The 25588-nt window shown below is 33.6% G+C and overlaps 1 protein-coding gene across 7 annotated transcripts in view; it reads right to left on the bottom strand.

The window, feature by feature from the left end:
* The window catches only part of LOC125667154 (uncharacterized), a 48627-nt gene extending 27221 nt beyond the window's left edge, over positions 1–21406 (bottom strand). For 3 of the 7 annotated variants that reach the window (XM_056147866.1, XM_056147870.1, XM_056147867.1), the window contains exon 1: positions 6644–6788. The gene's annotated coding sequence lies outside the window, so the exon portion shown is untranslated. Of the gene's footprint in view, positions 1–6643; positions 6789–15781; positions 16091–21180 lie in introns of those variants that run through there. The other 4 variants (XM_056147868.1, XM_056147869.1, XM_056147872.1 and 1 more) reach the window with 3 other exon arrangements.
* Between the last annotated feature and the right edge of the window lie 4182 nt (positions 21407–25588).

The following is a 25588-nucleotide window of genomic DNA, read 5'->3' as shown; positions in this document are numbered from 1 at the left end:
ACTCAATAGAATATCCAAGTATCCTATCAATTCTGTAAATTGTATAACCGATAATAAAATACAAAGTATTGGCGATGCTGGTGTCACGCTGCATGAATTCCTGACACATTGTGCTAATCATACTACTGTTAATGTTAATTAAACCTAAAAATTAGGATTGTCATGCTGCCTGAATCTAAAGTTGTTGTTTTTTTTCAATTCGGATTTACTTTTATTGAAATATTTTTAATGATGCTACCAAATATAAACACAACCAAATATACATGTATGAATAGAATACAAATTAATTTAAAAAAACAACACATAGGCCTAGTGATGACATGACAGAATAGTCAACTTAATGACGTAGGACATTGACTAGTGGAAGTAGACAGATTGTAAACACGAGTTCCCGGTATGTATTGTCTGCTTTACCAGTTCCATAACATGACAGAACAAGCAGCGACCTTTGATCTGCGAGATATTAATGAAATTAAACTGCGTTAAATGGGGCTCAGTCAATGAGGGCAATTTAGATGAAGAGGTATTGAGGTTTTTACTTGATGTTGAAATGGAGCCCAGTCGCATTCCTCCGTTACTACGATACAACCAGTGTTCAACGTCTTCTCGAACGCAATGCAACATACATCTAGTTACAACTTGTTCTCTTCCTTAATATCTAATTCAGCTTTTAACCATCGAACCTTTAAAGGGACTGGTTCACGTTTTTCGAAAGTAATAGTTTTCATTTATCATGTTAAAAATTAAAAATATAGCTCATTTAATGTTGACAACCAAAATTTGGCACGTCTGAATGCAAGGATAAGAGCAATAATTTAGCTTTGATTCTGTGTTATGTAAACAAAGACTCGAGTCTTTTATGTAAACAAACAAACCAGTGAAACATTAATTTTGTAATTCAAAGCATCTTCATTTTGTACAATTACAAATTTTAACTTTTAAATGAAACATTTTACCTAAAGCATACTTTAAGATGTGATATATATAATAAACTTGGATCAGTATCCATTTATTTTCAAAACTCGTAAACAATAACACACCTCAATCTTTGTTTTCAAAACAAATAATAAACTCTCTATAATGAGCTTCTGTCATGATGAATAACTTTAATTTTTGGTGAAACCATCTAAAACATATTAGACTATAGATTTTGCTTACTTAAAGTGAAATACAAAATTTGGAGGAAAATCGTGAATCAGTCCCATTAATTTGGCCACCAAATTTTGGCGTACAATCCATTTAATTCTGCACAGTAACTCTACTTGACCTGAACGCACAGCCAATGTTGTTGTTGTTTTGATTGTTACGTATAGGTATCCTATGCGCCATTTCAAAAACGTAAATTAAAGCTTTCTGATGAGAGAAACTAAAATTGTTTTTCTATTTTAAAAACATAATTAAATGATAAGAAATACAATTTTCTATTATACAGGTTGGGAACACTTTCCCCATAGCAAGATATTCTCGCTAAAATGCGATTATCTCTTTTTAACGAGAGAGTAAACATTACCATAAACAGGTGTTTTTGGCATCTTTATTGAAAATGATGGCAAATCCCGTGAAACGCTGAATAAGTGCGATACACATTCAACAGGATGCGAATTGTTTCTACAAAATTGACAACATAGTCAAGAAATTGCATATCAAAGTTGCTGCGTAGGAGGGAAGCAGTCTGAAATCCAATACACATCGTGCGTGTTTTTGTTTTGATTAATATATATTTGCAAAAGAATCAAATTTTAGCACTTTTCTTCTTTTCACGTAAAACATGAAGAGATGTACTCCACGGGTGTTTTTCTTGGTTGTACGGGATATCTCGCTAGAGAGGGATAATCACGTTTTAGCGAAAATATTTCCAACCTGTTATAATCGATGATTGAAACACCACTACTACAAAACCTTATTATAGTGATCATAGCGAGCCAGCGTACTGCGAGCTCCAATGACTAGAGCGCTGTAAATAATTCGAGCTAAATCTAAACCTCTGAAATGGAAAATTTTTTGACGCAAATTCCAGAAGTCCCTTGTCAAAAATGGCCAAGATCTCGCAAAGTCACACCTTGGAATATGATTGTGAACTTTCGTGGATTATCATCCTAATCTTGTGGCCTCCTAGCTCCAAAATTCAGTGCACCACTAGGCAAAATGTTTAATGAACTGCAACGTTTATGAAAGGCAGGCTAAGATGATGTGTGACGTCATGTCTACGTTTTGACGTACGTCATAATAAGACTGACAGTGGCAGATCTAAATACGCACTTTTTATTTCCATTTGTAAAAGTCATACTACCGGGACAATATTGAATATACGTAAACATTAGGCATACGTAATATGGTATCGAATTCAAATTGTATATAATCGACTGCAAACCACAAATCTTATTAAAATACTAAATGCTCAATAGGAATTTATTATTCTATGTGTGAGGGAGCACAGGTACTGAATTAGTGCTATTTAAAAAAAACTACAAAAAATCGATGGAATTTGGTCGGATTGAAAACATGTTTTAAAATTCATTTTTTTTTGTTTTGTTTCTGTTGTTGTTTTTTTTGGGGGGGGGTGGGGGGTGGGTGGTGGTGTTGCGACTGAAAATAATGAGTGCTTGAATCAATTTCCTTTTTTTGAATTAAAAAAATGTAAATTTTGTATTAGTCTAAAAGAAAGATTTTTGTTTTCTCATTTTAATCGAACATAGTTTATATGTACACCTTTTGGGTCCCTGTTGCACGTGTTCTTAAAACAACACATGGGGGAGAATACCCTGTGTGTATATGTTCAACGCGTCGAATACAGGATGTCAAAATGGTAATGTCTCTACTCCAGGGCATGCGATCTGCTTATCAGCTTACAATTACCTATACCCAACAAATTTTACCAGTAATTAAACTAGGGTGTTTGTTTTTAATTCCTTCACGTGCTGGTTTCCTCGCTTACAACTTAATTACTAATTCCTTTTATTACGGTACATATGAATGTCAGTATCATCAAAATTACTCTCTAATTGCATGTTAAATCAAAATTTAATATACGCTGTAGAGGAAGGCCACACATATACGACAGGGGTGGCGTATACCCCAAAACTGTGTTTTACTTGTTATCTACTTTTTGGTATTATATTACCCTCCTTTAAAATATGCATTACGGTTTTTTTCCCTCTCTCTCTCTCAGATGTCCAAAGCCCCAAAAATGTAATTAAAATTTGAGAAGTTGGATCCAATTAATATTTCATTTTAATTAGATTGATGCTTTATTTGTATTGATTACCACGCGGTGTTTGTGTGGCTAGTCTAATGTTGTCTTAGCAATTTCACGGGTAGAGCGTGCGCTGATCAAGGTCTGGGGCGTTGAAGCAGACAGGAAGTGTTATGTAACAGATATACACATACCCGAGATGTTCTCTACACAATGAAACTTGTTAAGTTAGGACGTCTTAACAATGTCTAGAAGAGAAAATGTACTGTGTTAGGTATAGCTATAGGGACACCTATATAATACTCTCTTTCGAATTGGGGAAAAAATGGTTTGGAGAGAATATTAATTAGAACATATCCTCAAACCACTTGTCCCCTCTAATCTAACATTTTGTATCGACATCTTTCGTATGCTGCAGGTCACGTTTATGGAGATGTAACTTGGGCAGATTTTTGTCAAATGGTTAAAAATTGTCCTCACTTTACACGTTTTATCCCCCTCTCAAATTTTATATAGAGTTTGATGATAATAGGCTTTCCTTTTCCTACTTTAACATTTGCATGATACATGTTTTTTTAAATATATATTTGTACAAATACATGTATAGACTTACATGTATATTCCTGAAAAATAATTTATGAAACCACCAATCTGTGATTGATACTAACAGGGATATTCAGTTTTTGTGAAGTTACTTTTGCTGTTTCACGGGTAAATCGTGTGCCAATCGATGTCTGGGGCGTTGGAGCAGACGGCATTCGGAGCAGACAGGGCGTGTTATGTAACAGATATACACATACCAGCGATTTTTTTCTACCCACTGGTACCGGTACCCATTCAATTGGGAAAAATAGCGTCAAAATCGAACAAATTGGGAATTTTCTACCAATGTATCGGCAAATAATTTCAACTAAAAGAAAAGAAAAAAAGAGAACAAAACAAGAAGTAGTCATCCCTTTATAAACCTTTTTACGGTAATATTTGCTATTGTGATACATAAGGAATCGTCGTAGCTTCATTTTAGAATCGTCGTAGCTCTACAAAACACGCGCACTGCCATGATCTGTACTTTCGATTAACACTGGAAGTGAACATTTTAGTTAACTTGTACAGCGTTTTAGACTAAGAAAATTACGATGTCAGCGGTCTATTTTTAGGCAAGTAAACTGGGAATTTTTAGTCTCAAAATTGGGAAAAATCAATGTTTTTTTTGCATTGGGAATGGTACCGTTTATCGGTACCAGTTATATAAGGAAAAAAATCGCTGCATACCCATGACCGTTTCTTCACAGTCCAGTCAGCTATGTTAAATAGTACTCTCTCTCTCTCTCAAATTTTATAAAGATTAGAATTTGCTGATGCAAGGTTTTCCGTTCCCTACTTGATATAAATTTATGTTATTAAATATTTGTACAAATACATTGTATAGAATTAAATTCCTGAAAAACAATTAATATGTGATTGATACTGACAGGGATAATCAGTTTTCGTGAAGTTACCTTTGCCGTTTTACGGATAAAGCGTATATATATGCACTTGTATATGGTCATCTTCCGACATTGGTATATGGTAATCAACCCTTATATTGAATGTGTGGTTCAATAAAGGTAACATGAGAAGTTTTTGTAAAATGTGTTTTACAAGTGATGCATGCACATGTATATGGCAATTTAATGATTTATTTATAGTATTGCTGAACAAACGATCTGTTTTCAGTTTATGATCAGTATATATTTTTTTTACGTTAACGGGAGATAACTCGCGTTTGTTGATGGCATTAATCATTTACAGGTGAGGTTGCGCCGAAGACAGCGGGAACGCGGGATATGCAGGGTTACCTAAGATATACCGTGGTAGCTTAATCCCACGGGGGGAGCGCGGAAAATACGGGATCCGCGATGGCCGTACTGTAGATGTAGTAGATAAAATTTGTTTGATTTCTTAAGACAGCTATACACCCCCTCCGATATAATGCCACCCTCGTTAATATGTTTTACGGCGTGACCGTTTTTGAGGGCGAAGCAAAAAAGTTTTGGCATTAGTATCTATATCCAAAACAGGACAAAAATAACCCGAAGTTAGCACGAGGACATAGCTGTATCAAAGCATCCTAATTTTGGACATTTGATCCGCCTATATATTGAACGTGGGAAATATAACGCAATCGATGTAAACAGTACTTTGTGACGTCATATTCAGCGTCGTTATTTAGCAAATTTCCAAACATAGCGTTTGAACCACAACAAAAAACATGGCGTTAATCGTGGAGTGATTATATATGGTTAAGAAAATAAGATTTACAGGTTTTTACGGATTTTATGTAACATCTCAGAACGACGTGAACTAGGGTAGACGAGATTCAAAATGGAGGAATACACGTCCACGCGCTAATATTCGAATCGACGCCATTGGTACCAAACTTTTCAAGTTCCATAGGTATGGTTTAATTTTTCATTATTTTCCTATATATTTTCCTTTTAAACATGTATATACGTGTTACCTGTAGGGAGAGCTCCGCTCTCACGGCCCTTTGGGCTGTGAGAGGGCTTCGCCCTCTATAATGACAAAATTGCCGAGGTACAAATGTTGGCATTATAACGGGGCATCACTCTATATAGCAGTAAAATATTTCAATCACATTCACGGTATACACGTTTTTATGATTTTTAAAATAAAACCCTGGGAGAAAATTCATGTCATGAGTATTCAGCAAATATATATTGTTTAAACTGAACCTGATCAAAGCATGAACATTACGAAATATGTACATATTTGAAGCTGTGCTCGCTCAAACGGTAGCACCGTCAACATATAATTTGTAAATCTATTAAGATAATAGTACGTGACACGGGCCAGTGATCTGTGGACTACATTTATCCTGTAACTATTGTTTTACAGACCTCACATACATGTATAATTCCAATGTTATTTATTACAATTGTTTTTATTGGACAAAAATAAAGCAGAACAAGAGTTTATACATCAATAAACCCGAAAATGCGATGTATTCATACGTGTACGCCTAAAAACAAATAACATAGTGCGGGGAAACTATTCAAATTTTCGCAATTGTTAATAAAGTGAATGAATTGGAATTATAAGAATCAAAAATTCTTTTTGAAGAATTTATCGATGTGTAAACTCCGGACTTTTATTCAGTTTGTGAGTAAAATGTCCGGAGTTTACACATCGATAAATTCTTCAAAAAGAATGTTTAATCCTATAACAGCTAGCAAAGTCAACTTGATCTTGATAGTGTTACGGTGATACATCTCTCGATGTTGTTACACCGCGCGAGTGTCAAGTAGCAAATAATTTACATGGAGCCACTCTTCACTATGTCAGCGAAAGTGACTACTGTTCTTCTAAAGTGATATTCCGGTTCAGAGGAAATTCCGGACAACAGTACCTACTACAGTTTGTTAAAGAAGACCGTGACATGATTCTTACTTCAGAATTTGTGTGCACCTCCTTCTTTTCCTTTCATATACTCAGAATATAAAAATAACCTGGTTGTACAAACTTCTTTTGCCTCTCGCGCGCTCTCAAAATCTCGGCTGCTGGTTGGGTTAGTGTAAAACTAGTTCTTATAAAGTTCTTGCGCAATCGGATGCGCAGGTGGGTCCTACTAAATAACTATAAAGAACCCTGGGGATTTATAATTATTACAAGTATGTAGACTGTTTTGACTACATTGGTTATTGGTGAAAGTGGAAATATAACTCAAATTAACGAATTTCCATCCACCTGTAGCTCGTTTTATTCATTTTATTGGAGAGAAAAAAATAGTCTTCATTTCCGCTCGTTAATTTCTGTCGTCTCGATCCCGATCAAATTAAAGAACTCAAAGCTCTCTGATAATTCATATCTTCCAAAATTATTTGTCAAATTTGTTTATTTTGGACATATTAACATTTATTTCCTGACAAATTGCAATGTTTGATAGATCACGGTAATATATTATTATAATTTACACTATCATCAATGCTTGAATTAGTTAAGGAGTCTACATATTTGTAATAATTAAAAATCGTTAGAGTTCTCAAAGGTTCCCTGTTTAGTAAGACCGTGCACGGGTCTTATCAATTTAAATGTATCTATCTGAATTCAATTTAACATCACATATGTATTCTAAGCCCCATCCTCTAAATTGTCAAATTTATATCAACTTGTAAATATGAACCACTATATAACAAGTTTACATTCACCATAAGAGTTTTTAGTTCTTTATTGGGGGGGGGGGGGGGGGGGGGGGGGGGGGGGGGGGGGGGGGGCATTGAGATCACGCTGCGTGTTAGCTATAGACTAGTCAATCTCTCAAAATTTAAGCCAAACCTCAAACACTGATATTGGTACAAAGCTAACTACCACTTAAAATAACTGTAATCATTTAAGTAACATATTAAAACTATATACAAAATTATAATTTAAAGGAAAATTTCATTTTGATTCAAATATTGGGCTTTCATTAAGAGGTACATTATCATGTAACAGGAAGGGGGGATATACAACATACTAGACCGGGGTCGAGGCCGAGTCCCCTGAATCTCTAGTCATGTGACCTACCAGTTTCCAACTGAGCTATCTGACCACCGGTGATCGAACCCGGCTGACCGCTGCTATAATGCCGGTCCTATTAAACAGAGAACACTAGACATGTGTAGCCTAATTATTACGGATATGTGAACTTTTTTACTGAATGGGTTATTGATAATAATGCATACATGAATTAAAGTAACAAATCCTCATACATTTACAAACTGTTTTATTCACTTCATTCAAGTAAAATGATTTCCCCTTGCAGCTCTTTACTTTGTGTAATCTCGTATAATGAAGTAAAAGGGTTTACACACTGTTTAGTAGCACACTTTTCCGTGCCAAAAATAAGAACTGTTCAAATTTACTGACCAGTTGCAATTCCTTTGCACGTCCGGTAATGCAATCCACGACCCCCCCCCCCCCCCCCCCCCCCTCCCCGGATAACCAACCATGTCACTTACTATTCACGACTGAAAATTTCAATGATCAATTCTAGGCTTGTGAATAACTCTCAGTGTAGTCCTTGCAAAAACTGGAGGGGGGGGGGGGGGTCAAATATGTTGCAATTTATTTAATGATTGAATGCGAATGCTGAAATATTTCATCATTGTGTTAAAACTAGGATTCTGTAAAATAGTATACACATTGTTAAAATTTCCTCATTTGAAACGTGTGATTGCTGCAAGGGGGTTATTATATGAATTTTATCTTTTTAATTACTAGTAGCTAGATAGGTGTGTATGTGGAGGGAGGGTAAAGACAAACATTTAAGAACCTCGCATCTATGCGCAGTATACGTAGTGTCAAGTTTAATTAGATGGAAAACTGTGCAATGATGAAGGTTTACTTCCAGTGTTTCCTTTGATATCTGCATCGAGAAAAGAATTATAAGTTTTATTTCTTTATTCCAGAAAAAAGTAGAAAAGATGTTCCGCGTGTTTAGTGCAGATGAATTTTCAGACGAAGATATTTTATATTCTGAAATGAAACGATTTTTTTTTATCCAATCAGCATCGTTGTTAAGTCATCACTTTAGAAGTTATTAAATTATAAAATATTATAGCATTTTGCTTCATATCAAATTTTGTATATCGATTTCATACAAAGGATTATAGCATTTCACTCCTAATCAAATTCTGTATAATGGTTTCATACATGTATTATATATATTTCTGAATTCAACCAGTAAAGTACTTTTGTAAATACTGTTTGTAGTACAGATCTGAAAGAGCTACTTGTACAGAATTAATGGCGTTGAATAATTACCTTCTGAGAGGAACCTTTTTACACAAACGGGTGATAGAATTACATTATTGTGTTGTTTACCACAATATCATGACGTCATACAGTTTTACAAACATACTTATATTTATTATTTGAATAGTCTATACAGGTGTACATTTCATACTCAGTGATATCCATTATGACTAGATATTTTAAAGTTATTAATGCAAAGGGAAATAACTCATATTTCTCAGACTATCTAGATATTTCATGACAAGAGTTGTCCTTCTTCACTAAAGATTTTAAACTTCGCACAATCGTGTTTACTTTGAGATGTATCACGGAAGAGACATTATATGTCGAAATGCGCATCTGGTGCAACAAAATTGGTACCGTACAAGTTTTACATTATGACCCCTGGGTCGAGGCCTCTACTGGTAGATTGTTAGTCCCCGAGGGTCTTTACAGCCCAGTAGATACGTACTTCTACATTTACAGCCCAGTAGATACGTACTTCTACATTTACAGCCCAGTAGATACGTACTTCTACATTTACAGCCCAATAGATACGTACTTCTACATTTACAGCCCAGTAGATACGTACTTCTACATTTACAGCTCAGTAGATACGTACTTCTACATTTACAGCCCAGTAGATACGTACTTCTACATTTACAGCTCAGTAGATACGTACTTCTACATTTACAGCCCAGTAGATACGTACTTCTACATTTACAGCTCAGTAGATACGTACTTCTACATTTACAGCCCAGTAGATACGTACTTCTACATTTACAGCCCAATAGATACGTACTTCTACATTTACAGCCCAGTAGATACGTACTTCTACATTTACAGCTCAGTAGATACGTACTTCTACATTTACAGCCCAGTAGATACGTACTTCTACATTTACAGCTCAGTAGATACGTACTTCTACATTTACAGCCCAGTAGATACGTACTTCTACATTTACAGCTCAGTAGATACGTACTTCTACATTTACAGCCCAGTAGATACGTACTTCTACATTTACAGCCCAATAGATACGTACTTCTACATTTACAGCCCAGTAGATACGTACTTCTACATTTACAGCCCAGTAGATACCTACTTCGCTACTAGCTTGAAAATACGGATGTATACTTAATTGCTGGAATAAAATTTTGCATTCTGTACATCCCCTCAGGACAAAGAGTTTATTGTGATGTCATACTTTAAGATATTTTCATTGCTGTATAATGTGCAAAATAAATAGAAACAAGTTTATGCAAAAGGATAACGATTTTAACATGTGTTTATATACAGATTTTTTATTTCTCTGCACTCGGCTCCCCTGAATAGATAAATGATATTGATTTATTACATAGAGATGCTGGGTACCTCTAATAAAAAAATGATTTATTGATTTATTACATAGAAATATTGATTACCCGTCATAGATAAATGGTATTGATTTATTACATGGAAATGTTGGGTACCTGTCATAAATAAATGGTATTGATTTATTACATAGAGATATTAATTACCCGTCATCAATAAATGGTATTGATTTATTATATAGAAATGTTGGGTACCTGTCATAAATAAATGGTATTGATTTATTACATAGAGATATTAATTACCCGTCATCAATAAATGGTATTGATTTATTACATAGAGATATTAATTACCCGTCATCAATAAATGGTATTGATTTATTATATAGAGATGTTGGGTACCTGTCATAAATAAATGGTATTGATTTATTATATAGAGATGTTGGGTACCTGTCATAAATAAATGGTATTGATTTATTATATAGAGATGTTGGGTACCTGTCATAAATAAATGGTATTGATTTATTATATAGAGATGTTGGGTACCTGTCATAAATAAATGGTATTGATTTATTACATGGAAATGTTGGGTACCTGTAAAGTACGAAACGAAATCTACCGAAACGAAGCGCAACCAACCGAAACGAAACCTAACGACACGAAACAGATTATTTTAACCATGATAATTAGAACTGGTAGCCCAGGTCCCTCCCATACATATGTATACACATACACAACACATACGTACACACATATATAATTCTTTAAAATATTTCAAACATTTATGGAGAGTATACCTCAAGCATCTCTTGCTTCGCCTTTGGGCAAAAATACATCTTTATATGTTTTAGTGTTTTTGCTTTAAAGTATTTGTATACATGGGGTATTGTTGGTTTTATAAGATAAACAAGTGTTGTTAAAGCGCGGAACGGAAAATGGGGAGAGGATTTTGATAATTAGAATAATTATAATGTAGCAAAGTCAACACAAAAAATCAGACAAATGTGTTTTATTTTGATTAAAATCAAGTTTTTGTAACTTTTCATAAGCGGGTAAACAATTTTATTTTAAACTTCTCTGCCATAAATTGAGTATGCTAAGTTGAGTATTTGTGAAAAAAAGTTCCCAAAGCTCTTTACAAGAATCTTAATTTAACATTGACAGATGTTTGGTGTTAGCAAGCAGAGGGTAGACAATGGGAAGAGCACACAGGGTTTAATACCTAGCCCCGCCCTCATGGCAAAACATCTTTAACGCACATGTATTTACACATAAAACAGGTATACTTACATTCTTCACGAATATAATTTATATGTGATGATTGTCACAGGGATTGAAATACTATTTCTCTATCAGATTAGTTAAACAGCTCGGTTATACAATCTTTTCATGATAGATTATGTTGTGCAGGTCTAAGGATTGAAACAAAGAAAATATTCGTGAATACGGAGCGCTGTATGAATGTTGTACATGTCTATAAAAAATGATCAATTCTATCTGTGAATACAAAGCGTTGTATCAATGTTGTACAGGTGTAGGAATTTATAAATTCTATCTGTGAATACAAAGCGTTGTATCAATGTTGTACAGGTGTAGGAATTTATAAATTATATCTGTGACTACAAAGCGTTGTATCAATGTTGCACAGGTGTAGGAATTTATAAATTCTATCTGTGAATACAAAGCGTTGTATCAATGTTGTACAGGTGTAGGAATTTATAAATTCTATCTGTGAATGCAGAGCGTTGTATCAATGTTGTACAGGTGTAGGAATTTATAAATTCTATCTGTGAATACAAAGCGTTGTATCAATGTTGTACAGGTCTACGAATTTATAAATTATACCTATGAATACAAAGCGTTGTATCAATGTTGTACAGGTCTACGAATTTATAAATTCTACCTATGAATACAAAACGTTTTATCAATGTTGTACAGGTCTAGGAATTTATAAATTATACCTATGAATACAAAACGTTGTATCAATGTTGTACAGGTGTAGGAATTTATAAATTATATCTGTGACTACAAAGCGTTGTATCAATGTTGTACAGGTGTAGGAATTTATAAATTATATCTGTGACTACAAAGCGTTGTATCAATGTTGTACAGGTCTAGGAATTTATAAATTATACCTATGAATACAAAACGTTGTATCAATGTTGTACAGGTCTAGGAATTTATAAATTATACCTATGAATACAAAACGTTGTATCAATGTTGTACAGGTGTAGGAATTTATAAATTATATCTGTGACTACAAAGCGTTGTATCAATGTTGTACAGGTCTAGGAATTTATAAATTATACCTATGAATACAAAACGTTGTATCAATGTTGTACAGGTCTACGAATTTATAAATTATATCTGTGAATACAAAACGTTGTATCAATGTTGTAAAGGTCTAGGAATTTATAAATTATATCTGTGAATGCAGAGCTGTAAAGGTCTAGGAATTTATAAATTATACCTATGAATACAAAACGTTGTATCAATGTTGTACAGGTCTAGGAATTTATAAATTATACCTATGAATACAAAACGTTGTATCAATGTTGTACAGGTCTAGGAATTTATAAATTATATCTGTGACTACAAAGCGTTGTATCAATGTTGTATAGGTCTGGGAATTTATAAATTATATCTGTAAATACAAAGCGTTGTATCAATGTTGTAAAGGTCTAGGAATTTATAAATTATATCTGTGAATGCAGAGCTGTAAAGGTCTAGGAATTTATCAATTATATCTGTGAATGCAGAGCGTTGTATCAATGTTGTACAGGTCTAGGAATTTATAAATTATATCTGTAAATAAAAAGCGTTGTATCAATGTAGTAAAGGTCTAGGAATTTATAAACTATACCTATGAATACAAAGCGTTGTATCAATGTTGTACAGGTCTAGGAATTTATTAATTATATCTGTGACTACAAAGCGTTGTATCAATGTTGTATAGGTCTGGGAATTTATAAATTATATCTGTAAATACAAAGCGTTGTATCAATGTTGTAAAGGTCTAGGAATTTATAAATTATATCTGTGAATGCAGAGCTGTAAAGGTCTAGGAATTTATCAATTATATCTGTGAATGCAGAACGTTGTATCAATGTTGTACAGGTCTAGGAATTTATAAATTATATCTGTGAATGCAGAGCGTTGTATCAATGTTGTACAGGTCTAGGAATTTATAAATTATATCTGTGACTACAAAGCGTTGTATCAATGTTGTACAGGTCTAGGAATTTATAAATTATACCTATGAATACAAAACGTTGTATCAATGTTGTACAGGTCTACGAATTTATAAATTATATCTGTGAATACAAAACGTTGTATCAATGTTGTAAAGGTCTAGGAATTTATAAATTATATCTGTGAATGCAGAGCTGTAAAGGTCTAGGAATTTATAAATTATACCTATGAATACAAAACGTTGTATCAATGTTGTACAGGTCTAGGAATTTATAAATTATACCTATGAATACAAAACGTTGTATCAATGTTGTACAGGTCTAGGAATTTATAAATTATATCTGTGACTACAAAGCGTTGTATCAATGTTGTATAGGTCTGGGAATTTATAAATTATATCTGTAAATACAAAGCGTTGTATCAATGTTGTAAAGGTCTAGGAATTTATAAATTATATCTGTGAATGCAGAGCTGTAAAGGTCTAGGAATTTATCAATTACATCTGTGAATGCAGAGCGTTGTATCAATGTTGTACAGGTCTAGGAATTTATAAATTATATCTGTAAATAAAAAGCGTTGTATCAATGTAGTAAAGGTCTAGGAATTTATAAACTATACCTATGAATACAAAGCGTTGTATCAATGTTGTACAGGTCTAGGAATTTATTAATTATATCTGTGACTACAAAGCGTTGTATCAATGTTGTATAGGTCTGGGAATTTATAAATTATATCTGTAAATACAAAGCGTTGTATCAATGTTGTAAAGGTCTAGGAATTTATAAATTATATCTGTGAATGCAGAGCTGTAAAGGTCTAGGAATTTATCAATTATATCTGTGAATGCAGAACGTTGTATCAATGTTGTACAGGTCTAGGAATTTATAAATTATATCTGTGAATGCAGAGCGTTGTATCAATGTTGTACAGGTCTAGGAATTTATAAATTATATCTGTGAATACAAAACGTTGTATCAATGTTGTACAGGTCTACGAATTTATAAATTATACCTATGAATACAAGACGTTGTATCAATGTTGTACAGGTGTAGGAATTTATAAATTCTATCTGTGACTACAAAGCGTTTATCAATGTTGTATAGGTCTAGGAATTTATAAATTATACCTATGAATACAAAATGTTGTATCAATGTTGTACAGGTCTAGGAATTTATAAATTATACCTATATGAATACAAAACGTTGTATCAATGTTGTACAGGTCTAGGAATTTATAAATTATACCTATGAATACAAAACGTTGTATCAATGTTGTACAGGTCTAGGAATTTATAAATTATACCTATGAAAACAAAACGTTGTATCAATGTTGTACAGGTCTAGGAATTTATAAATTATACCTATGAATACAAAACGTTGTATCAATGTTGTATAGATCTAGGAATTTATAAATTATACCTGTGACTACAAAGCGTTGTATCAATGTTGTACAGGTCTAGGAATTTATAAATTATATCTGTGAATACAAAACGTTGTGTCAATGTTGTACAGATCTAGGAATTTATAAATTATACCTATGAATACAAAACGTTGTATCAATGTTGTACAGATCTAGGAATTTATAAATTATACCTATGAATACAAAACGTTGTATCAATGTTGTACAGGTCTAGGAATTTATAAATTATACCTATGAATACAAAACGTTGTATCAATGTTGTGCAGGTCTATAAGGATTGCTAAATTCTCTCTGTGAATCCAAAGCGTTGTATGAATGTTGTGCAGGTCTCTAGGGATTGCTAAATTCTATCTGTGAATACAAAGCGTTGTGTGAATGTTGTGCAGGTCTATAAGGATTGCTAAATTCTATCTGTGAATCCAAAGCGTTGTATAAATGTTGTGCAGGTCTATAGGGATTGCTAAATTCTCTCTGTGAATACAAAGCGTTGTGTGAATGTTGTGCAGGTCTATAAGGATTGCTAAATTCTATCTGTGAATACAAAGCGTTGTATAAATGTTGTGCAGGTCCATAGGGATTGCTAAATTCTCTCTGTGAATACAAAGCGTTGTGTGAATGTTGTGCAGGTCTATAAGGATTGCTAAATTCTATCTGTGAATACAAAGCGTTGTATGAATGTTGTGCAGGTCTATAGGGATTGCTAAATTCTATCAAATATATTTTTTGAAAATCTTCTCTGGACCAATTTCAATAAAACGTGTTACACAACATGTGAAGGATATGACCGAGATGCCTAGATGCCTCGGTTGTTCAGGTTGTTAAATCATCGTATTGACCTCAGTCAGTAATCATACAACTGTATTAGTGGAGTGATGAAGTTTGAACAATAACTTACCTTAATTAGTGACACACTGTGCTCCAGTTCCTTAGTATTTCAATGTCATTGTATTAGAATATGGCTTATTCCGATCGCATCAAATATTGATTGCCCTTTAGAATGATTTAAATTAAACAACACTTTTTTCCTGCATATGCAGTTATATCTAGTCAATAAACAGTCACAACTCAGTCTGATGAGGTTCACCCTTGTCTCAAATGAACCGATCGTTTGGAGAGGTTCTTAAACAATGATTGATATCCTGAGAAAAGACGACATTTAATATCTCATAATGACAAGGATCAAGTCAAACAGCGGTCTATGTAATCAATATAGAGTGACAAATCAGTTTTTCAAAGTTCGTCATCACTCCTATTAAATTAAACCTATTGTGTAGTGACGTTTTGAAATAACGTTTAAATACCATAATATGATCAGAAGAAAGAATCGATGCATCCCTTACAATGGAGATATTTAAGTTAACAGTAAAGATTCTCCCCAGGCGCGCTAAGATGACACTTTAAATGATCTTATCTTTCTGGGCTGTCGTGTGATTCCTATTGTGTTATGTTTATGCTATGTATTTGGGAACCGCCCGTGAAGTACACACACAGAGAATAACACCCCTACAGTGGAAAATGAATGCCTAACACTAAAATATATTCCATCTGAAATGTACACAACAGACCATAGTTTATAATATAAGATAGCGTGTTTAATTCATTTTTTTTTATTTTTTAATTTTCACTTTATTTGAATGTTTAAAAACCTCTTTCACTCTTCAATATGTGTTCTCTCATTCCAAAGGTTTTATACAAATTCAAATATGATATATGTTCCAATAATTTTTATTAGAATTCTTAGATCTGTAGAAAAGTCGTGCGGACGAAATATTCCATAATAGAATTACCGTTGTAGTAATTTACTTTGTTGAGACGCGTCAGAGATTTGTATTGTATTGGAGTAATTATCGTACGACTTTTTTCTCCCCTAGGAAAGCGATGGATTTGGTCAGTTTAGTTGTGCATCATATGTATTCCCTTTTGCATGTTCCAGATTCCAACGTACTCTCTCATCTATACAATTGTTATGGTCAAGGTCAAAGATTTTGTGGACAGTCAGACGGACAAATCGAAAACTATGTATTACCAAAATGGAACCTAATTCCCAATCACTGGATATAGAAACATAGCTAAATAAAGGCATGGACAGTGAATAAAATTACGATTTTGTTTTTGGCATAATTTTATATACAAATGTTGAACGCGAACAATATTAACGCATGGTCTAAGAACACGGAAGTTAACAAAAGTGGCATGACGCATAAAGCTGCACGTGAAGACGGGTACTGACAAGTAACTTTCTCACAATGTTAAAAATACACATCCTGCACTGAAAAAAAAAAGGATAACACATGAAGAATAATGGACATTTTGAAATATTGTCAACAGTAAATGAATTCAGGTGTCAATGTCCTCGAAACAAGAAAACGAAAGAAAGAAAATATCACCCAATATTACAATACTACGGCGAATAGTTTCGTAATGTTACATGCAAGCTTCAAAATATCACACCGGTAAATGTTCAATCAAAATAAACTCATTCAATTGTATATCCATACATTTAAACGATTTTTATGCGCGATTTTTCTCATTTCCCCTTATTTGTTATTTTTCAATTGTTGTACCTCTGATAAGGTAATATGTTGCAATTTTTAGAAATAATAAATTGTTTACAAACGAGCTGTTTGATGTTGAATTTATCTGAATATTGAAGCAATTGATATGGGTCGGAACACCGTTCTATATTTGCATATCATACGTAATCGGAATGACTATTTTATGTTTTTAAACCATATGCATTTGGGGCGCCGAGTTATACTTTAATATTGTACGCAATCGGAACACCATTTTATATTTCCTTCTTATAAGCAATCGAAATGCAGTTTTATAGTTGCAACGTAAATGGTTGAGTTGTCTATATCGTTTAGGTATGTAAAACTTACACGGTACCAATTTTGATGCACCAGATGCGCATTTCGACAAATAATGTCTCTTCAGTGATGCTCAACCGAAATGTTTGACATCCAAAATAACAATGAAGTTTTAGAGCTATTATAGGAAAAAACAGTGTGCCACAAAAAAAGTGGAGTCAAATTCCTCGAAGGATAAGAGCTATGCGTGAGGGAGATAATCCTTAATTTTGAAATGAATTTGTAAATTTTATAACAGCAATTAAATATACATCCGTATTTTCAAGCTAGTAACAAAGTACTTAGCTACTGGGCTGTAGAGGTATCCAATACATTGTGTAAGTATCTAACACATTATATTGACCTCAACGTGTTAGTAATTGTATGATACATATGAAGGATGAAGTTTGAACAATAACTTACTTTAATTAGTGACATACCTTGCTCCAGTTCCTTAACGTTTCATTGTCGTTGTATGAAAACTACATTTCTTATTCTGATATCATCAAATAATGATTACATTTTAAAATAATTTAAATGAAACAACACTTTTTCTCCTGTTTACTCATATTCAGATCTCGTCAATAAACAGCCACAAATCTATCTTCTGAGATTCACATTTCTTTCAAATGAACATATCGTTTTCAGAGGTTTCTAAATAATGATTAACATCTTCTGAAAAGACTTTATTTAATATCTTACAATTAAAGGATCAATTAAAAAACCGATCTATGTAATCAATATAGAGTGACAAATCAGGTTCTTTAAAGCTTCACATTACTTCTACCAAATCAAAGCTTATGTGTATTGGAGTTTTGAAATAACGTTTAAATACCATGATATGATCAGAAGAAAAAACCGATGCATGCCTTACATTGAATATGTTGACAGTAATGATTCTCCCCAGGCGCGCTAAGATGGTATGTGGAATGATGCTATCTTTATGGGCTGTAGTATGATTGTTATTGTGCTAGATTTAGTCTGTCTATTTAGGAACCGACCGTGAATTACATATGCAAAAAAATAACACCCCTACAATGCAAAATGAGTATCTTCCACTAAAACATATTTCGTTTGAAATATACACAACAGAAGGTAGATTGTGATATAACATAGCGTGTTCATTTATTTCTTCTTCTTTTTTTTTCATTTTTACTTTACTTGAATAGTTAGAAATGCGATCTCACTCCTTAATATGTTTTGTCTCATTTAAGATGTCCTATGACAATTCAAATATTGCCGTTGCAGTATTTTATTTGTTAAGAATCGTCAGAGTTGGTATTGTATTAGAGCAATTATCGTGCGACTTTCTATCTAAGTTTTAAAATAAAGTGTTAACACCATGATACCATCTGAGAAAGAACTGATGCTCGTTGTACAATGGAGATGTTTACATTAACAATTATTGATTCTCCTCAGCGGCGTTAAGATGATGTTTTGAATGATGCTATCTGTCTGAGGCTGTATTGTTATTCCTATTGTGCTATGTTTAGCCTATGCATTTGGGAATTGTCCATGAAGTACACATACAAGGAATAATGCCCCTACAATACAAATTAAAGATCTTGCATTGAAATATATTTCATTTGAAATAAACACAACAGTACATAGACTACGATATAAGGTAGCGTGTTCCGTTCATTATTTTCATTTTCACTTCATTATAATGTTTAAAAAGCTCCTTCACTCTTCAATCTATTTTATCTCATTTTAAAGACCCTATGAGAATTCAAAGAAAAAAATCAATAACATTCCAATACTTTTCACTGTGGTTTTTAGTTGTATAGAAAGGTTGTGAATCGTGTGTCCTCTTTTTCGCTGGTTCCGTCTTACAACATTCTCCTTCATCTATTGTAGTGTTATGATCAAGGTTAGAGATTTAGCAAAGACACAGACAGCCAAATAAAACATTACATGTCCACGAAATGGACCCTAATCCCTGATCACTGGACATAAAGCCAAATAAAAACATGAACTGTAAATAAAAAAAATATACATATCACTGTTGAAAATATGCACCCTACACTAAAAATAAAAAAGAGAGGATAGATATGAAGAGAGATGGACATTTCAACAGATTATCAACAGTAAATGAATTCAAGTGTCAAAGTTCTCAAAACAAGGACACAGAAGAAAACAAAGGAAAGAAACTTAACTACTACGGAAAATACTGTCGTCATCAATACATGCAAGTTTCAACTATTAATCAGGTAAATGTCCTATCAAGATAAACTCAATCAATCGTATATCCATATATTTGAAAGATTTTTATGCGCTGTTTTCTCATTCTCCTTATTCTCTTTTTAATTGTTGTGCATCTGATTAGGTAATATTCTGAATTTTTTTTTTACAAACGAAATGTTTACAAATCTGGGACTACTTCATAAGGTGCATCTCAGGCTGTTTACACACATGAAAGACACTTCTATTTCAGGGTAGTCTTGTTTGATAGTTAAACATAGAAATTGTCATTTAGAGCTCTGTTTTTTTTCAGAGGTCGACAGACGAGACAAGTAACGTAAAGCATTTCCAAGTGCGTTATTTGGTATCAATTTAAAAAAAACGATTTTTAATTATTTTTATCTATAGTAATATAAAGAGAATAAATATCGGTGCAATACCACCTTTTTATTACTCTTTAAAATTCTAAAGAAATTCTAGATTTTGTTAATGACTTCGTCGTTTCTCCTATGTCTACGGTGAATATATCTGAAAATTAGAATCAATCGACATGGGTCGGAACACCGTTTTATATCTGTGTATTATACGCAATCGGAATTATGTTTAATACTTAGACATCATATGATATTGGGACGCCTAATTATGCTTGTATATTATAAGCAGTCGAAACACAGTATTATACTTGACTATTATGAGGTATCGAAACACCATTTCATAATTCATTGTTATAAGCAATGGAACGCGGTTTTATATTTACACAGTAAATGGCTGAATTGTCTCTATTGTTTAAGTATCTAACACATTGTATTGACCTCAACGTGTTAGTAATTGTATGATAAAATATAGAAATTCATTTCAAAATTAAGGATTATCTCCCTCATGCATAGCTCTTATCCTTGGACGAATTTGGCTCCACTTTTTCGGCACGCTGTTTTTGGCTATATTTAGATCTAAAACTTCATAGCTTGAAAACACGGATGTATATGTAATTGCTGTTATAAAATTTAGAAATTCATTTCAAAATCAAGGATGATCTCCCTCACCCATAGCTCTCATCCTTAGACGAATTTGACTCCACTTTTTGGCACACTGTTTTTTCATATAATAGCTCTAAATTTCCATTGTTATTTCGGATTTCAAACATTTCGGTTGAGCATCACTGAAGAGACATTATTTGTCGAAATGCGCATCTGGTGCATCAAAATTGGTACCGTATAAGTTTTGCATTATACATATGAATGGTGAAGTTTGAACAATAACTTACCTTAATTAGTGACACACCTTGCTCCAGTTCCTTAACGTTTCGCTGTCGTTGTATGAAAACTACATTTCTTATTCTGATATCATCAAATAATGATTACCCTTTAAAATAATTTAAATGAAGCAACACTTTTTCTTCTGTTGATTTCTATTCAATAAACAGTCACAAATCACTCTTTTGAGATTCACATTTCTTTCAATGAACCTATCGTTTTCAGAGGTTTCTCAATAATGATTTAAATCTTCAGAAAAGAAGTCAATGAATATCTCGCAATGAAAAGGATCAAGTCAAAAACTGGTCCATGTAATTATTATAGAGTGACAAATCAGGTTTGTTTTTAAGTTCCTCATTACTTCTACCAAATTAAAGCTATTGTGTATTAAAGTTTTTAGATAAAGTTTAAATACCATGATATGATCAGAAGAAAGAATTGATGCCTCTGTTGCAATGGTGATGTTTAAATTAACAGTAATTGTTCTCCCCAGGCGCGCTAAGATGGTATGTGGAATGATGCTATCTTTCTGGACTGCAGTGTGATTGTTATTGTGCTATGTTTAATCTATGTATAAAATGGTATGTATTTGTGAATTGTTCGTGAAGTACACATACAGAGAATAATGTCCCTAAAATGCAAAATGAATGTCTTACACTAAAATATATTTCAGTTGAAACGGAACACAGTTGAAATATACCAAAAATATAAGATAATGTGTTCGATCCAGTTCCATTTTCCATTTTTTGTTTAAATTTGAATGATTTAAAACCTCCCTCATCCTTCAATATGTTTTTTCCCATTTAAGATGTACTATGAAAATTCAAATGCTGTATAATGACTGAAGTCTTGCCCAATACGGAGTAAAACTATAATAAATCAATCAACAATTTTCATTGGAATTTTTAGTTCTATAGAAAAGTCATCAGGATCAAATACTCCATAGTAAAATTGCCGTTGCTGTACTTTACTTAGCTAAGACTCGTCACAGACTTGTATTGTATTGGGGCAATTATCGTGCGATTTATCCCCTAGTATAGCGATGAAAATTTGGTAGAACTAAACACTTACCCATTTCTCTAAAAGGATCTGGTTGCAATACTTTACTTTGTTACGAGTCGTGCGAGTTTTGTATTGTATTAGAGCAATTACCGTGCGATATTTTCGTCCGTAGAATGATGATGGCAATTTGTTAGAATTAGACACCCACCCTTTTCTCTACAAGAATTTGGTGAGTTTGATTGTGCACCTTATATATTCTCTTTTGCAGGTACTGAAATCCAGCACTCCCACTTATCTATGCAATTCTTTTGGTCAAGGTTAAAGACTTTGCGGACAGACGGAGAAATAAAAACGATATATCCACGAAATGGACAAGTGGAGCCAAATAAAGAAAGCGAACAGAATCATGTTTTTGTTTTCTCATAACCGTGTGCAAATGTTGAATGCAAACAAGTTCTTGAGAGACATTTATTCGAACGCATTGTGTAAGAATACAGAAGTTAACGAAAGTGGCATGTCGGAGACAGATGTAAGTGGAGACGGGTGCAGACAAGTAACTTTCTCACGCTGTTAACATACGCATCCTAAACTAAAAATAAAACAAGAGCAGAAGAAATATGGACGTTTTAAAACATCATCAATGTATACTTAGCATTGTGTTCAAGAACAAAAACTGTAACTGTTAATGTTAATAATGTTTTATTTTGATAATTTTATAGATGTAAGATTTTATGTCATACTGTCTTTTATTTTCATTTAATTGTTTTATCTTATTGTTGCATTCCTCACCGCTACCCTTGTGTAGAGTAATCCGTTTGATATAAGTCGCTATATGAATTATATTTATTACTATCAAATGAATTCAGGTGTCAAAGTCCTTAAAACAAGAAACAAAAGAAAGGAAAATTCACAATACTACATAGAAAACTTTCGTTATCGTTACATGCGAGCTTCGAAATATCAATCCGGTAAATGTCGAATCAAAACTCAACCAGTCATATAGCCATGTATTCAATAGAGGTTTAGGTGCTGTGTTTTTCATGTTCCCTATTTTGTTTCTCTTATAATGTCTGTACCCCTGATTAGGATTTTTTCTGCTATTTGTAGAAATGATCAATTGCAATTGTTTAGAAATGTAAACACCATATGCAGGATAATGTAATATTGCTACGTAAATATGAGAAGTTGACAATGGAGAAGTTAAAATCATCCTGTCTGTTATATAGTTGTTAGTTTGCCTTTAATATCTAGCTTCAACAAAGTATCTAAGTATGAATGTGGATAACTCCGTTTACTTGATCAGGATATAGGGCTCACGGCGGGTGTTACCGGTCGACAGGGGATGCTTACTCCTCCTAGGCACCTGATCCCACCTCTGGTATGTCCAGTGGTCCGTGTTTGCCCCACTATCTATTTTGTATTGCTTGTAGAAGCTATGAGATTGATCACTGTTCGTTATCTTCACCTTTCATGAAGCAGAAGTGGACGACTCTGTGATTTTTTTTTATTTCGAGGTCACTGGGAAATATTGAATCGCCATATGTATCATACGCTAAAAATAAAGAGAGAACAAAACATGAAGAGATATGAATATTTTAAAAGAGTATAAACTGTGAATGTATTCAGGTGTCAAAGTCCTTAAAATCTTCAAGCTATCGTCCAGTAATTGTTTATTCGAAACAAACTTCATCAATCGTATATCCATGACTTTGCCCCCTTACAAAAATATTAACATCTGTGAAGGAGAAACTTCAAACGTACTGTATGACTACATGTGCCAGAAGTGGTGTAAATCAAAATTCTTAAGAACATTTAGCAAACCTGAATTCGCAAAACTTTTCTCAAATCAACAACATCAAAATGTATGACTTTTCAACACTTTACACGACAATTCCTCACGATGAATCAAAGTTTTTAACATCATAGACAGTTGCTTCTTCAACAAAAATAGAAAACACAAACTTTCCCATTTAGTAACCAAAACATTACTTTGTTAAACGCAGAAGTACTCTGAAGTTGAAATTTAAAAAAATATGCTGGAGTTCCCCATTGCCAATATCTTCGTTGTCTTTGGTGTCCAAGTCTTTCATCAGTCTGTTGGAATCCCCAGGTGCATGAATTGTTTTCCTTTGTTAGCTGACCTGTTTTCCCATTACTTCAAGGCAGAATTTATTCCAAAACTTCTACGTGAGAAGAAAATATATCTTGCTGTGGGCTTCAATTTGACTTGAAATATATTGACGAAGTATCTATTAACAATGATATTTTTGATGATAACTTACTTGATCAGGATATAGGGTTCACGGCAGATGTGACCGGTTGACAGGGGATACTTACTCCTCCTAGGAATCTGATCCCACCTCTGGTGTGTCGAGGTCTGTGTTTACTCAGTTATCTATTTTGTATTGCTTAAAGGGGTTATTAGATTGATCACTGTTCGCTATCTTCACCTTTCATTTGCGAATTCGTTTTACCCGGTTGGCCACATAGGTGAATATGCGTTTAGTTTCATTTCTAATATAGCCCAAGAATATCTTACTGTCTGTAAAACATCGAATCGAGTCAAAAATAGTATCAATCTCTGAGGAAATAAGTTCATACAGTTTCGCTGCCAATACGGCCCCACACAATTCATTCCAATCTTGGCACAGTATGTCCATGTTTAGTTGCCAGTTTAGATTTACCAATAACGAAACCAAGTTTCTGATTCCCTGTGTCTGAAATAAGTTTGAGAAATGCAACAGCTGCAATTGCCATGGTTGAATCATCTGAGAATATCAGTGATTCTGTAAAACTTGCCTTACTGCCAGACATCTCACCAAATAGATGTACGAGGGATCTGCAAACTTTCTAAGACTTTCAAGGTTGAAGAAATCAGGTGCCAAAGGTTCATCCCAGTTTAATCCACTTGTCATAGCTTCACGTAGAATACTGTTTCCTGCAATTGTCACAGGTGCAACAAATCCGAGTAGATCAAACAAACTGTTGACAGAAGAGAGGACGCCACGTCTAGTAAATGGTTTCTCCTCCAGGTTTACTTTGAACATGAAATTGTCATATTTAAGGTTCCCACAGATGTCTATGCTCCTATGTGTCGGTAGATCATCTGCCCACAGTTCTGTGTCTTACAAATCTTTAGCCAGGTCCTGAGAATCGAAGGCAGATAAAACTTCACTAGACTTGGATCCTATCTTATTTAGCCACAAACAGACATGTTCTATCAATGCCTTCTTAGTACGCCTAAGTATTGCCGATGAATGAGAAGAGCATCATCCACATACAATCCTTTGGGAATCCGGGTTATAATAGGTCGTCAGTACCCCTTGCTTGTCGACTAAATGGGGCGGTCCTTCGGATGAGACTAAGACAACCGAGGCCCCGTGTCACAGCGGGTGTGGCACGATAAAGATCCCTCCC

This window comes from Ostrea edulis, chromosome 8 (genome assembly GCF_947568905.1).
Source record: "Ostrea edulis chromosome 8, xbOstEdul1.1, whole genome shotgun sequence".
Taxonomy (NCBI): Eukaryota; Metazoa; Mollusca; class Bivalvia; order Ostreida; family Ostreidae; genus Ostrea; species Ostrea edulis.
The sequence above is the reverse complement of the archived record's forward strand: the minus strand, read 5'-3'. Positions and strand labels throughout refer to the sequence as shown.